The sequence below is a fragment of the Pongo pygmaeus genome, chromosome 3 (assembly GCF_028885625.2).
Source record: "Pongo pygmaeus isolate AG05252 chromosome 3, NHGRI_mPonPyg2-v2.0_pri, whole genome shotgun sequence".
NCBI lineage: Eukaryota > Metazoa > Chordata > Mammalia > Primates > Hominidae > Pongo > Pongo pygmaeus.
The window spans coordinates 9701749-9718248 of NC_072376.2; the positions used below are offsets into that span (position 1 = coordinate 9701749).

Below are 16500 nucleotides of genomic sequence, written 5' to 3' on the forward strand. Positions count from 1 at the left end.
CAGACTTCCAGTTAGAAACACATTTTTACTTGCTGCTCAGGTCTTTCCTAATGATCGTTTATGACAAGGAGATGACCATGAGATGCTCACTCAGAAGAAGTGGGCTAATGAATTTACCTGAACAGCGTGGAGAGCACCAAGGGATCTAGGCTGAGGTGTCCGTCTCCTGTGAGGAGGGGCGGCAGTGCAGAGACCTCGGGGCACTGGAAATTAGTAAGGTGGTGGGTTGAATTCTTCTCAATGCTAAGCAGTGCCCTTCAGCAGAAAACCTCCTGATAGGTCCGTTTTAGGCTTGGTTTCCTGTGAAATGCAGCCACAGACCTGAGAGGTCTGACCTGAGGGCTGGCAGGACTTCCTCTTCTTAGGTTGGAGTGCAACACGTGAAGCTTTCAGAGGCTGAAATCTTCCAACCCAAAGGGTGTGTTTAAAGACACATGGTGTCCTTATGTGGCACTTCATAGTTACCAGAACACAATAAAAGGAACTGCCGGGCAACACTCAAGCATGGAAGGTGGGTTTTGCGAGTCTCACTTTATATGCATAGTGGACATTAATTATCTTGTGGCTGAATTTTGCAATGGCTTCCTGAGACCATCCCAGACACAGGGACCAGGTGTTAAGGAGAGAAACTGGGAACTAAAGGAGAAATGCCTGCCTCTTATTCTTGCTCTATTAATTATTAGCTATGGGATCTTGGGCACTTCGAAGTTTATTTCTCAAGTAGTTTGAGTGATAATAATATTTGTATTTTAGAAATCTTTTTAAAAAATGAGGGATAATTGAGGATTATATTTCCTTTATTGAGGAAATGATATTTCCTCAATTGTGATGGAAGGATAATATCTATATTTTATAAATATTTCAATAAATAAACAAAATATTGTAAATAAAGGCATGCAGTAATTTTTGGGCACATATTAGCTGCTTAATACATTTTCTTTCTGCCTTAATCTTGGTTCATTTAAGCTGATCTTGCCGAGTGCCTGTTTCCTCATCTGGAGACTTGACATTCTAGTTTTATACAAATTGATGTTGAATTCCATAACAAACTCCAATATTATTTACAATAAATTCAAAGGTAGAAGTTCATATTTTCTTGGGTAAATAACTCTGGTTTTGACTTAACAGACACCCCAAGGAAAACATGAAAATAAGCACTCTTTGAATGCTAATTATGAGTCAGTTAGATTGCTAAGCAACTTGCAAGCATTATCCTCCTTAATCTTACTAATAACCATGTAAGGAACATATTTAAAATCCCATTTTGTAATTGTGAAAACTGAAGACTAGGGAGACTCAAGTAGTTTAACCATTTTATTAATTAGCTTTTGCTGCATTAGGGGCTTAAAGCAGTATTTTATTTAGTTCATAATTGTGTGTGTCACTTGCTCACTTCTTTTGGTCTGGACCTGTATTAATTTTCTAGGGTTTTCATAACAAAGGACTGAGCCCTGAGTGGCTAACAAAACAGAAGGTCAAATTGTGTTGTCTCACAGTCTGGCCTCTGGAAGTCTGAGATCAAGGAGTCGGCAGGGTTGGATCCTCCTGAGAGCCGTGAGGAGAGGATCTGTTCAGGCCTTTATCCCCGGCTTGTGGGTGTCTTTGTACCCTTGTTTTTGTGTTTACATGGCATTCTCCCTGTGTCTTTGTCCAAATTTCCCGTTCTTATCAGGACAGCAGTCACAGTGAATGATGGCTCACCCTAATTACCCAATTTTAACTTGATTACCTCTTTAAAGACCCTGTCTCCATGTCAGAAGGCATTCTGAGGTATTGGGGGGTTAGGACCTTAACAAATGAATTTTAGCTGGGACGTATTCGACCCATAACAAGGCCTGATCATCTGGTCTGTGCTAGTGGGTTGAGAGGCAGTTGGATGATATAGGATTATCACACTCATGCATCTGCTGGTTGGCAATCATGTCAGCCAGGTGCCTCTGTTCTCCTCTGCATAGCTTCCCGTTACCTAGCGGCCAGCTAGGCCCATTTACACCATGGGTTTGGGGCACTAAGGGCAGTGGGAGAGGGGAAGCTCCAGCCTCCAGCCTTTTCCAGGCCTCTGCTTGCATCCTAGTTGCCATGGTCCCATTGGCCAAAGCGAGTCACATGGCCAAATTCAGATTAAATGTGGGAGAAGATTATTCAAGGGGTGAATGAAGAAAAGTGAATTATTGTGGTCTTCATTGGCAAATAATCTAAAAATCCATGTTCACATCAAATTGGTGGCTAGACTGCAATAAGAACCCAAGTCTAATGATATGAATATTTCTGCTTTTTACCCACGAAGAATTGAAGACAGTTTGGTCTAATGAGAAAGTTGATTATAGTGTAGGTGATATTTATAGCTTTTTTTTCTTGGAATATCATTCATTATTTATTATCTATTGAATATGTACCATGCATCAGGAGCTCTATTAGGTGCTGAAAAATACAATTAGGTAAGAGATATACCTAATCCTTTGATGGAGCTTACAGCCTAGAAGAGGTGAAAATAAATGAATGGACTTCAGATACATATAAAACTGCAATTTGTGGTAAGTGCAATGAATAGTGCCTGATCAGACATGTATTGATTTAACAAATAGATATTCACATCCTCTACCTACTACTATCAGGCACTGGGCAAGCTGTGGGTATATAGAAGTGAAAAAAAAAATAAAAAACTTGTCCCTACCTTCATGGAGTTTCTGATATAATATAATAGAGAGGTATTGAACAAGAAATCAACCATCAAGATGATGTATTCAGAGATAGGAACAAAGAGGGCTCTGAAACAAATAAGAGGCGAATGTGTTCTACTCTGAATTCAGACCAGATTTCCTCTGGGGAGGTGACAAGAAAGCTGAGGTGTTGATAATAGGTAGAAATTTGCTGGAGCAGAAGTGGAGAAAAAAGAGGAGGGAAGAGGAGAAAAAGAAGGAAGGAAGAAACAAAAGAAGGTTTCTAAGAAAGAAGGAAGCAGGAAAGGGAAGAGGAGGGAGGGGAGAAGGGAAGGAGTAAAGGAGGTGTCCGGGAGCACATTCAAGGCCAAAGATATTGTCAGTCTGGATGCCTGGGCGGGAAAAACAGCGTAGCTCACCGGAGGAGCCTATATAGCGAAAGGTGGCTAGAATGGAGAGGGAGCAAGAAAGAGCATGACACGGAAGCATCAAAAGAGGCTCAGCCTTAGGTCAGCTGCAAATTCCAGCCTGCATGTTCTTGCTGCCTGTCTCACATTCCACAGTTAGAGAGACTCCCTTGCGATCATCTTCTCTTTCGGCGATAATTCATTTTGTGTTCATTGCTTCACGAGTTCTTGCCTCTTATCCCCCATATCCCTCTTGCATAGTTTATTGGGTTCATGGATCCTGAGTCTTAACAAGAAGTATAAATCCAGAGAAATTTGGGTTTTGCCAACTAGGTTACAGTTATCCAGATGTATCACACAGTGGCTGCCTAGATCGGGGCAAGGAATTTGACCGTTCTGGGAGCCATATGCAACTTGAGGATGATAATACTTACTCGGAGGAGTGGCTATTAGGATAAAATTACTTACCTCCTGCAACAGGCTAGCATGTGCCTGGCTATAATTAGCATTAGCCCTCTTGGCTTTTGTTGGGCCTGTCTCACAGTGCCACTAAAGCATAGTATGGGACCACCAGAAATACTCAGTTGTGGATAAGTGATTTAATAGAGGATGTGCGATGTGTGTAGAGCTAAATCTACGTCCAAATGGGATGTTTCTGAGTCAGTGCTTGACCTGGTGATTCTGTCAAGTTTTCACTTTCTGGATAATCTACTCAAGGCATGAAACTCTTGGGTAGATCATGTGGACGAATTACAGGGTGGAAAAAAAAAAACAAGGGGAAAAACCCAAACAGAACCTTTAAGGTCAATCATATTCAAGGAGGACCATGGTGCCTGGATGGCTGGGAAAGAGCTTTTCCTGGCTCTTGCACAGCCTGCTGGGAGGCTAATTTGCAAGGCTGTCAGGTTTTGGAGTTACACTGGCTTAGGTCAAATCCTACCCAGTTGCACTAATTGGATACATGTAGACAAGTTATATAACCTGACTGATTCTCTCCTGTCTCCACTTTAAAAAGAGGTATAATACTACTAACCTCTTGGCATAGTTAATGCATGAAATGATAAAATTCTCTTGTAAATACAGGCAGTTAAGAATGTATGGGCATAACACATCTGTTAACAACCTGAAATCTATTCAAAGAGAAGATGTTTAAAATTTTTTTGAGCTTCGGCTATGCATTTAGTGCATGTGAAAAGAAACTGACATTTTTATCTATGCTTTAAATATCATTTTATTATTTTAACCTTTTAATTTTGAAACAATTATAGACTCACAAGAAAGAAAAAAAATAGTACAGAAAGGTCCTATGTAGCACCTATCACCCAGTTTCCCCCTGAGAAACAGATTTCTTATGAATAAACATTTTGTGCAGAAACAGATTTGATTCTTAATTCACTTCCTCTTTCTAAAATTGAGGCAATGTGCTGGGGGAAAAATAAAAGATGGCAAAACCTTACCTAACCTTACCACTTTCTCGCTGTTTTTGCTATCTAAGGTTTCTTTTCCTTTCTTTCTTTCTTTCTTTTTTTTTTTTGCGGGGGTGACGAGGTCTCACTCTATCACCCAGACTGAGTGCAGTGATGCTATCATAGGTCACTGTAGCCTTGAACTCCTGGGCTCAAGTGATTCTCCTGCATCAGCCTCCTGAGTAGTTGGGACTGCAGGCACACGACACTCCACCAGGCTAACTTTCTTTCGTTTTGTAGAGATGGGATCTCCCTATGTTGACTAGACTGGTCTCAAACTCCTGGTCTCAAGCAATCCTCCCATTTAGGCCTCCTAAAGTGCTGGGGTTACAGGTGTGAGCCACTACACCCTGTCCTTTTTTGAAATGTTTCCAACAAGACAAATTTAAATGAATAAAGAAGTCCTTGGTTTGGGTAAACACCCTGACACCATTCGGTTCATCCTTTCAGCTGGTAATGACTGCCAAGTTCAGGCTCCTGTCAGACAGCTGGTCTCAGGCTGGTATCAAGGCCTGGAGTAGCACCTTGCAACTTACACAAACATACACCCTCAAAACACAAAAGAGAACTATTGAACACAATCAAAGAAGGATGTGTTGTTTGTTTTAAAAATTCCTAGTTCAGAGTGCTATCTCCTGCAATGGATCAAAACCCATGCATTTTTTTCTTTTTTTTTTTTTACAAATTGTATGAGTGGAAACCTGTGTTAATTAGTGCCAGCATCTCTGATTTATTACAGTTTAGCACCTGTTTACATTGGTGCCTCGGGCAGTTTGACTCCAGGCCCTTGAGAGGAGCTCAGCTCACACTAATTGCTGTTCCCTCTCATCTCATAGCCTGTCTCCTTCAGGACACACGCTATGAGCCTCCCCCCAATTAGCTGTGATTTCTGTTTCACAACGTGCTAAAATTTTTGAAAGGGGAAATCTCCATGTGAGCTGAAGTCATGTCCTCTGCTGGCTTTCAGACGTGCTGAATTTAAACTGCCACGGTCTATGGCATGAGATAGACAATTTTCATGGCTGCTAAGAAATAACTCCCTGGTCAACACCTCAGTAAATAAACACGGTTGGCATTCAAAAACATCTGGTCAAGTCCGGGAACTATGTTGGGGTGGGGGTGTTCCTACTTTACTCTCTCCAGCAAGGCCCTGCTTCCTGGCCCAACCACCCTGACTAAAGCATCCCACAGGACAGAAGAACCCAACATGGATAAATCCAGGGCTCAGTATAAGAGCTCATCCGTCAGAGGCAAAGGATAACACGGTTTCTGACTTTGTACTGATTTCCTAGCCTCGTTTTGTTGCGTTCATATCTAAGTTCTTTGGAAACCACAGAAGCAGAGGTGGTATGTGAATGTAGAAAGAGCTCTTTTTGAAAATCTCTGCCTTGGTTTCCTTTACCTCTCCCAATTCTTCTTTAAAAAAATGATAGAAATTTGTCAATTAATAAATATCCATTAATTACAAATTCATTGCTGAGCTCACACTACTTTTCCCCAGAAGGACCTCATGAGGCTAACATTAATTAAGACCTCAATATATGCTATAATTGTGCTAGGCACTTTGCATAAATGCATAATTTAATCATTACAATAACGCCTCTGTGTTAGTATCATTATTGCTGTTATACCTTTGACTATACCAGTCTCAGAGTCACCAAGTTTTCACAACACTGGTGCGAGATTCATTCATGCCCCACTGTCTCCATGAGTCCCCTTCCAGCTTTGGCACCATAAGGGCTCTCAGAACATTGGTAGCTCCGTCCTATGGAGGACATGGGAGCAGGAAGAGGCAGAAGCTACTGTACCTGGTGAAATGCCGGTAATAAATAAATATGTAAGAGAAAGTGCAGTGCAACAAAAGAATGAAACACGATAATGGAATGAAGAGTGTGGGGTGTGAACTTTATATATGGAGGTCTAAGTCTGCATCTCTGCAGAGGTGAGGTTTGAGCTGAGGTCTAAGTGATGAAAAAGACCCAGCCAAGTGAAGCTCTGGAGGGGAGAGATTTCCAAGTAGAGGAAACCCATGAGAAGTTCTAAGGGAACAATTAGCTTTGGGGGTATAATATATATTAATAGGTATTGGGGTATACATACATATGTATATGTATTGATATGTATTGGGGTATACATAATATGTATAATATGGGGGTATAATACGTATTAATAAATTATAAACTCCTTGAGGGTGGCCACGGTTATTTCTCACCTTGGAATCCATTGCAATACTAAAGACCCACCTTATGTCACACAGCAATAGTTGAACTGAAATGATGATAGTCTAAACCTCACATTTTCAAATGAGAAGGTGGAGTCCTAACTAGGTGAAGTGACTGGCCACCAAGGTGAGCAGGGAGAAGAACCAAGACAGAGACCTAAATTCCAAATCTTTTTCCAGCTCAGAATAGCTATGTTTCTCAATTCTACATTTAAATGGCATCCATTGCTAGCAATTTATCTTGAGCAGAGCCATGTTTAGACAAATCTGGCTGCCAGTGTGACATTACCTATAACAGCAACAAAAAAATCTGCTTTGGGTTATTTGCCAAACACTTTTCCCCAAGGTTAAAAACACTAGTGTTTTTAAACCATGCTGGCAAAATTATTCCCTCTCTGTGCAGAGGCTAAATTGTCGCCAGGGTCTCCAAATTGGCAGGGCAAAGGGCCCCACACCATCTGTCCTCAAATTGGTTGAATTTAGGTCTTGAAGCAAGAATCAGATTAGGAAAGAAAAAAACAGCACAAAACACCGCTGAGGAATCTCTTGATGAGCTTCGTGTTAGTACATGTGATTATTAATCTATGGGTGGGACAAGGAGACTCCTAGAATAGAAGATAAGAGAAATGAAGCCAATTTCAACACTTAAAATAAAATTAGATCTTTGACTTTTTTACAGGGACAGGACTTTTCAACTTTCTCATTCTCTCTCCCTGCCTCTCTCTTTTTAAATGTTTTTTTTTTCTTTTCTTTTCTAGAAAGAATGAGAAAGGAACCAGAATTACTTTCATCTCTTTAAGGCAAGTAGAAATAATAATAGCTGGTATAAATAGAGTAACTGAGACTTTTTCCAACATTTTCCTGTACTTTGTTTTCTTTTATTTGAAGTTTAGTCTACAATGTATGAACTCCTCAGCATAATTTTTTGAGACACAAAGAGGTTAAGTTCCAAGTCTTGCTAGGATCCTACAGCTCATAAACTACTGGGCAAGGACAAGCTCAGATCTTTAACCCTTGGATCACTTGCCCTTGCCAGTAGTTTAACAGAGATATAGCAAAGTTGAAAGTGAGGGCCGCATTCACAGGCAGCAGTTGGTGATCCCGTGACTCAGGTTCTAAGCCTGGACTTTTTGCATAGCTTCGTGGTCTCCTTGAACGCGAACACTCTGAGACTGGGGTTTTGAGTAGCACCGTGGCTCCCTAATGATCAGATCCACACATGGAAAATTCTCAAAATATTTTATGACAGACTAAGATCCTAAGAAGGAGATTATACAAATGCAAAATGTGGAGGAAAGAATTCTAAGACACAATAATGAGAAAACAAGGAAACGTTTTCAAAATGCATGCTACGCGAGAGTGGGGTTTTGTCTCACTTGAAATCTAACATGTAGAATATTCTCAGCCACATAGTAGGTGCTCAGTGAATATTAATAAAGGAATGATAAAACCTGTATGAGGCTTGGGATTTATCTGTATTGTTCATGCTCTCCTCCCAGCACCTGCAAGAGCACTTGCTCAGCCTTGTAGATTAGCAGATGGAACAGAGGAAAAGAAAGGGTTAAACAGACTTCCCAATTTATGCCATATAATTTGACCATTAAGCCAAATTGGTCCATACTAAGTCTTAGATCAAGGTATGGCTCCTGCATTGAGAGATTATCTTATGTGGATTGAGCATGTATGCTGATCAATCTGGGGACATAATTTTCATGATAGGCTGGTTAGTGTATATGTAACGCACTTTAGCTGGGGAAGAAGCACTGATTCTGGGCCGTTCAGGAACCAGCTGGACTTGCAAGATAGTTTTATTTGGTTATCCTTGAGCCTGGTGTAAGGAGCCTGGTAACAATGGATGTAAAAGGGATTCTTAGGTGTAAAAGCAATGTGAAGCGATTCTGATGTTGCTGATGGGAGAAAAGACTCAGGAGCAAAATTGGTTATAATTACAGACTGAATTTGTTCAGTGATATTTTGGTTTTGGAGCCTGTTCTGGGTTGAATTGCCTCTCCTAAAGAGATATGTTGGAGTCCTAACTCCCAGTTACATTAGAATGTGACCTTATTTGGAAAAAGGGTCTTTGCAGGTGTAATCAAGTTAAGATGAAGTCACTGGGGTAGTCCTTAGCCAAGATAACTGGCACCCTTAAAAAAGAGGAGAGCTGTACAGAAAAGGGGACTCCATTTGAAGGAACAGAGACACACAGGGAGAAGACAGCCATGGGAAGACAGAGGCAGATATTGGAGGTATGTGGCCACAAGCCAAGGAATGCCTAGGGCTGCCAGAAGCTGAAAGGGGCAAGGAAGGGTCCTCCCCTAGACGCTTTGGAGGGAGCACGGCCCTGCCCACACCTTGATTTAGGACTCTGGCCTCCAGAACCCTGAGAGGACTCACTTCTGTTGTTGTAAACCACCCAGTTGGTGGCACTTGTTCCAGCAGCCCTAAGTGCCTGATACAGAGCCATACATTTACAACTCTGATGCATCATTGTTTTGAAAATTCCTATAGAAAAGTAACATTTATGCCTAAAGAGTACACATTTCTAGTTCCCCATCTCTTTTAATCCTCAGTGAAACAATTGTTTTTAATAAATGTGATCTCAAATTAAGGATCTGAGGTTTCTTACGGATGCATATGGACCATAACCATGTGTTGCAGAGTGAGGAGATCACAGTTTGAAACCATTTTGCAGCTCCAGTGGCCAGAAATCCTATGAATAGCAGCTATAATTTATTTAAATAGCACTTGAGATAATGCAGTCAAATATTCTAGGCTTTTCAATGAAAAGACTGTCGTATCTTCTGGAGATGGTGTACCAGCTTCTTCAGCATTTGCTATTGGTGGTGGTAGAGGCGAGGGAACCATTCCTAGGCCCTGTCCCTAAATCATCCCTGAGGATCCTACAATTGCCACGTCAGTCTTTTCAGCAGCAGAAGCACCAATGACATAAGTATAGCCAAATATACCGCCTCTTTTGCTGATTCATACTAGATTCCCAAATTCTATTTAATTTCTATCCTGCCAGGTGGGACCAAGTGTGGGCCTTCAGATCAGTATTCACACCTTTAGACACCTTGAGCCTGAAGGTAAGGAACAAGGGCACTCACACACAGTGGCTGGGGATCTGTTTAGACCCAGGAACTGTGCATGTATAGTCATGCACTGCCTAAGGCTGTTTTGGTCAATGATGAACTGTATATACAACGAAGGTCCCACAAGGTTATTACACCATAATTTTACTGTACCTTTTTCATGTTGGATAAGTTTAGATACACGAATACTATTATGTTGTAATTTCCTACCATATCCAGTGCAGTAACATGCTGTACAGGTTTGTAGCCTAGGAACAATAAACTATACCATGTAATCTAGCTGTGTAGGAGGTTATTGTTTCCTAGGTTTGTGTAAATACACTCTACAATGTTTGCACAACTATGAAATCACCTAAAGATGCATTTCTTAGAACCCACCCAAGTCATTTAGTGACTCATGACTGTATTATGTTATGGTGATATACTACCAACATTTCTCAGGGTGGGCATGATTTCCATTTAAAAAGAAGGAGATCATGCAGCATTTGTCCTTCTGTGCCTGGCTTATTTCACTTAGCCTAATGTCCTACAGCTTCACTCATGTTATTGCAAAGATAGAGTGTTCTTTTCTAACGCTAAATAGTGTTCTATTTATCCGTTTATCTGTTGTTGTGCAGTCAGGTTATTTCCATATCTTGCCTACTGTGAATAATCATGCAATGAACTCACGGAAGTAGAGAGTAGAATGGTGATTGACAGAGGCAGGGATGGAGTGATTGATTGGCAGGGATGGAGTAGTGGACTGGGAAAGGGGAGATATTGATCACAGGATACAAAGTTTCAGTTAGACAGAAGGAGTCAGTTCTAGTAAGCATGATAACTATAGTTAAGAGTAATGTACTGTATATTTCAAAATTGCTAACAGAATACATTCTAAATATTTCCATCACAAAGAAAGGATAAGTATGTGAGCTGATGGATTTGTTAATTTGCATGATTTAATCATTCCACAATGTATACATTTGCCATAACCTCACATTGTACTCCTTAAATATATGGACAATTATTATTTAATTGACAATTATTATTTCTCAATTTATAATTTAGTTGACAATTATTATTTTTCAGCTGAAGGAGATTGAAGCTGTGAAGGCTTGAATGTTATAAAATCAGAAAGCAGCTGGGTCTGTGCTTTAACTAGCTCATACCTGGCCAACTCCAAGCCCTTCCATGCTTCTCCTTTTCTTTCAAGCTAAACTCAGTGGCCTTCTCTGTGTCTGCTTCTCTTTAACCCTGTCCTGGCCCGTCAAGGCCTCCCAGATCTTATGACAACAGAGGCGAGAGATGAGAAGGGGGATGAAACCCTGTCTTCTGAGTCATATTCTCGGAGTTTGCTTCCGTATCCCCACAGCCTGGTCAAGGCCAGCTTTCCAAGTACATGGTGCACCAGCCTATTTTGTACAAAACAGAGGTAAGTATAATGAAGACGGAAGAGGAGAGGCATTTCCAGCTCAGAGTTTCATTTATTACCCCTATAGAGCATTCAATTCCCCTGCTTTGTCTTTGAGAATCTCATCTTGTGCTCAGTCACAGTTAGAGCTTTTTTTTTTTTTTTTTTTTTTTTTTTTTTTGACAGAGTCTTGTTCTGTTGCCCAGGCTGGAGTGCACTGATGTGATCTTGGCTCACTGCAACCTCCGCCTCCCAGTTTCTAGCAACTCTCCTGCCTCAGCCTCCCGAGTAGCTGAGATTACAGGCGCCTACCACCCTGCCTGGTAAATTTTTGTATTTTTAGTAGAGATGCGGTTTCACCCTGTTGGCCAAGCTGGTCTCAAACTCCTGACCTCAGTTGATCCACCCACCTCGGACTCCCAAAGTGCTGGGATTATAGGCTTGAGCCACCGCACCCAGCTCAGAGCTTCTTATCTAAGTAGATGGCGTGAGGACGAGGTTGAGTCTGGAATCTGTATCAGATGGGTCTCGTGTACCACCATAGGTCTTTTTTGGCCTTGCCGTTCTTTGGTCCTAGGTCATCTGTTTAGACCTAGCTCTGGCTACAGACACACTCAACATGGGCTTCATCTGCCCCCTTTGCTGCATCTGCTCCATGTCTACTTTGCAACCTGCCAGCACCCAGCCTGATGTCTATGCCTTAAGCTTCCTGCTGCAGCACTGAGCAACCCAATTGCTGCTGAGGCATGATATGCTTTAGGGCTTGCTTGTAGCTCATGCACCAACCACCTGGCAGTCTAGGGGAGTTGAAACTCTGTGGGTTTTAACATTGGAAGATGTAAGTTGGCAATAAACTCTTTGCCCTTTTGTCCTCCAGAGAAACTCCTCAGGACACAGTGGCCTGTAACGGCCATAGGAGAAGAGCACCACAAGGAAGTGAGATGGAGCACTCCTTGGGCATGATACAAAGCACTCAATAGCTGAACGTCTTCTCCTCCTGTTGGCTCTCCTTCCCAGCCTGCCACTTTCCCATGTGCGCTCATTCCAGCCTCCCTGGGATTGCCTTCTCCAATGAAGTAGTCAATCGTAAATGCTTTAGATTCTGTTTTCTGGGAAACCCAGGTCAAGACAAGCTCCCTCTAAGATTGGGTTTACAGTGTTCTCTCTGGATCAATCAGGATATTTGTTAGAAATGTAGATTCCAGGGCCCTTCCCCAGACCAATGATTAAAATCTCTGGATTTCGAATGTAAGACTGTGCATTCTAAACAAATTCTCCTGGTGATTCTTATGCACATTATAATCTGAGAACATGCAATCTAGTCTAGATTGAGGAAGAGGGCAGGGTATATAATCAATTTTTGGTTTCCTATTTCTTGGAAAAATGGAAAGATCTCCAGGTATGATTAGCAAACCCAACTGTCACCCCTCAACCTTTCTACATTTTCTGCCATAGGTGAATGGTTCCAGACAGTCATGATTGCAAAAGAAATATTAAAATCCCTTCATAAAAGTCAGTTGTGCACCTGGACTCAGGGTTACCATGGAGATTCAAGGCAGCAATCTCACTGAGGCTGGCTCCGTGCCTTCTCCCACCCCAAAGTTACCTATGAGGAATTCCTGAGTTTTACTTTGGTTCATTTAACATCTGGAGTTCAGAGACATGAATACTTGAGCAGGCAGGGGCTTCGTGAGAACTAAAGCAGTGTTAGAAGAGCCTGCATGACTGCCTTAATGAGGAAGACTCTGCTGGAGCTGGGATCAGGGTCTCCAGGAGATTCCAGTCCATCATCTCTCTTGGTGAGCAAAAGAAGCCACTGGTGGTCCTTGCAAGTATAAGTGCAATGAAAACAGGATTATGGCGATGGATGACAGTGTGAGAGAGAAAAGAATTATCACCTTCTTCTCCTTCCCCAAATAATTCATTCTCTAAGTTCAGCAGTCCAACAAGAATGGCTTCTCATGCCAGAGTAGGCTCTTCATGTACTTAGGAGGGCCACTGGGTGTGTAGAGAATAAATTTGCTTTTAATTTTCTGTCTGCTAGCTCCTCCTTGGTGAAGCTGCCTACTGGTTCCCAAACCTAAATTGGCTCTTCACTCTCCTGGGAACATTGAACTGTATCCAATCCTTCTAAATTTTGATCTACTCATTTGAACAATGGCCACCTTGCCTTTGCTTTTTTGAATTGTGAGAATAAAATGAGGCTCATAAAAGAATCATGATATATAATATGAATTCAAGAAATTGTAGATACTAATCCTCATCCTCTCCATCATCATGATCATCAAACAGAACCACGAAGACCAGAACAGGGTATATGTCTGTGGAAGTGCTGACTGTTTTGTGTTAATTTCTGTAACATAAGTAGGTGTGGGGGGGTAAAAGCTGCAATAAGCAGATTGTAGTTCGGAATTAAGACCTTTATGAGAGGTGAACATCCATGAACTATTAACTCAGGAGGTGGTTTGTAAATTCCTTGTCTATATAGTCATGTGTCTGTAAATTGGAAGCCTCTGGTGGTGAGAGTGGTGTCATTGGTGGTGGTGATTTTACACTAGATAACATTAAAGACAATTTCCAAACTAGCAATTATAGGGTTTTATTAAACATTATTCTGAATACATTTATAAACATGGTTAAATTTACAGGGACACTCTGAGGGCAAGGTCCATACTATAGTTGAATCTTTGACCCTTGTACCTGGTGAAATACCCAGCCATTATTATGCCCTTAGTAAATGTTAATTGCTAAGTGAATACATAAATAAATAAATGGGTGACTAATGGAATAATAAAATGTGACAATATGTATAAAACAGGTTTGTTCATATTTCTGAAAATCTGTGAAGCTAATTTTGTTCTTGGTGCTCTCTGCTTTTTCCTTCCATACTCAGATCCACCTGTCCCTTCCGTCTCTTGATAGAGCTCCTTCCAAAATTCTCATATTTCTCAGATATTTTCACCCCCCCAACCAAAATCTTCAAGGAAAGGTCAGGGAGCATCTTTCAACTTAAGTAGTGAAAGAGCTCTTGTGAATCCTAATTGCAACAATTAGTTTTATGTGTCAACTTGACTGGGCCATGAGGTGCCCAGATATTGGGTCAAACTATATTCTGGGGATTACGGTGCAGGTGTTTCTGAATGAGATTAACATGTGAGTGAGTAAAGCAGATTGCTCTCCCTACTGCAGGTGGGTAGGTCTCATCTGATCGACTGAACACCTAAACAGAACAAGATGGCTGAGTAGGAGGGAACTCTTTTTGTCATGGTGGCTTGAGTGGGGACATTGGTCTTTTCCAGCCTTCAGACTCAGACTTAAAGATTGACTCTTTCTTGGTCTCAAGGGTGCCAGCTTTTGAACTAGCACTTACACCATTGGCTTTCCCAGTTTTCATGCCTTTGAACACACACTGGAACTACATGTCGGCTTTCCTGGGTCTCTAGCTTGGCGATGGCAGATCCTGGAACTTTCTCAGCCTCCATGATCGTATGAGCCAATTCCTTACTTTTCTTTCTCTCTCTCTCTGTCTGTTAACACACACATACATACCACATATGTGTGTGTATACACACAGTCATCCTTCCTATTTGTGAGGATTGGATATAAAAACCCATGGATGTTCAAGTCCCTTACATAAAATGACATCGTATTTGTATATAACCTATGTACATCCTCTCTCTCTCTCTCTCTCTCTATATATATATATATATTTTTTTTTTTTTTTTTTTGAGACGGTTTTGCTCTTTTTGCCCAGGCTGGAGTGCAGTAGCACCATGTCAGCTCACTGAAACTTCCACCTCCCAGATTCAAGCAATTCTCCTGCCTCAGCCTCCAAAGTAGCTGGGATTACAGGTGCCTGCCACCACACCCTGCTAATTTTTGTATTTTTTAGTAGAGATAGGGTTTCACCATGTGGGCCAGGCTGCTCTTGAATTCCTGACCTCAGAGGATCCACCCGCCTCAGCCTCCCAAAGTGCTAGGATTACAGGCATGAGCCACTGTGCCCCACCCCTCCATATATTTTAAATCAGCTCTAGATTACTTATAATACTTAATACAATATCAATGCTATGTACATAGTTGTTATACTGTATTTTTATTGGTATTATTTTTCATTGTTGTACTGTTATTTTCCTCTAATATTTTTTAATCTGTGGTTGGTTGAAACTTGTGGATATAAAGGACTGACTGTGTGTGCATACCTGTGTGTGTGTGTGTGTGTGTATATATACTTCCCATTGGCTCTGTTTGTATGGAGAACCCTGATACACTCATAAAGTTTTTGCATTTCAATAGAAATCAGAGAAGAAACAGGTTTCACAAAGGGAAAAATGGCTAGCTACGGAATAAGGCATAATGAGACGAAGAAGATGCTGACCTTGTGGGTAAAGAAACTGAGAATTACAATTAGGATAAATGAAATAGGCTACACAGTATATCCAATGACAGAATTATTCAGTAAGTGCGTTGGGAGCGATATGATTATTTTATAAGAAACTGAAGGTCATTGTGGTTACAACAATAGCTAGCAGGTGGAACATGAACCTTGGAATCAAAGCCTGTCTAACTCCAAAGCCCAATATATATCCAGGCTGACTTTACAGAGATCTTGGAATTATTTATTATTTTGCAAGACAGACTTAGGTGGGTTGCTATTATACATTCACAGGGATTCACAGTTTCCAAAAATCTTTACCTCATTCAAATCTCCGAACCCAACTTGTGATGTAGGTGACATTTATAATTTTTTCAGATAAGGCAGATAAGGAAACTCAAGACATAGAAAAGAGAAGGATTTCTTAGTTATGCAGCTCAAATGCAGTGGTCATGCCAGAGCTCAGGCCTCAGGACTGTAAGCCATGTGACACTTTATTTGGTGCAGGTGGGTCATAAAGGAGTTTACATTCTTCTGTAAGCTGGTAACAAGCATGGGTGGGGAAAATTACCTACAAAAATCCCTATGTCTTTCATACAATAAAAGAAACATGGTTTTGTGTAAACAATGGCAAACTAATACACAAGTGCCATTGTGAAATGACAATATTGATTATATATATGTACATCTTATACATGTACAAAATGATACACATATAATTACACAGACATTTTGTATTCGAAAATAAAATTAGTCAACCGTTTTACTGCTTGAAACATTTCAGCAAATTGTTACGACTAAATTGCTGGAAAATCGTGATCACCGTCTGCACCCGTAAAAGCTTTTACCAGCTCTCTAACTTTTGCTTAGTCGAAATTTCTCTAAGACC

At 41.0% G+C, this 16500-nt stretch overlaps 1 protein-coding gene and 1 long non-coding RNA gene across 10 annotated transcripts in view; one reads left to right on the plus strand and one right to left on the minus strand.

The window, feature by feature from the left end:
* Positions 1-323, minus strand: part of CLNK (cytokine dependent hematopoietic cell linker) — a 201767-nt gene extending 201444 nt beyond the window's left edge. For all 9 annotated transcript variants that reach the window (XR_008502356.2, XM_054486877.2, XM_054486880.2 and 6 more), the window contains exon 1: positions 118-323. The gene's annotated coding sequence lies outside the window, so the exon portion shown is untranslated. The remainder of the gene's footprint in view (positions 1-117) is intronic.
* Positions 324-372: 49 nt separating this feature from the next.
* On the plus strand, positions 373-14422 carry LOC129035861 (uncharacterized). The gene is made up of 4 exons (XR_008502358.2): positions 373-511; positions 9780-9840; positions 11098-11257; positions 12114-14422. It is a non-coding gene; the product is annotated as an uncharacterized LOC129035861 (long non-coding RNA).
* Positions 14423-16500: the final 2078 nt, after the last annotated feature.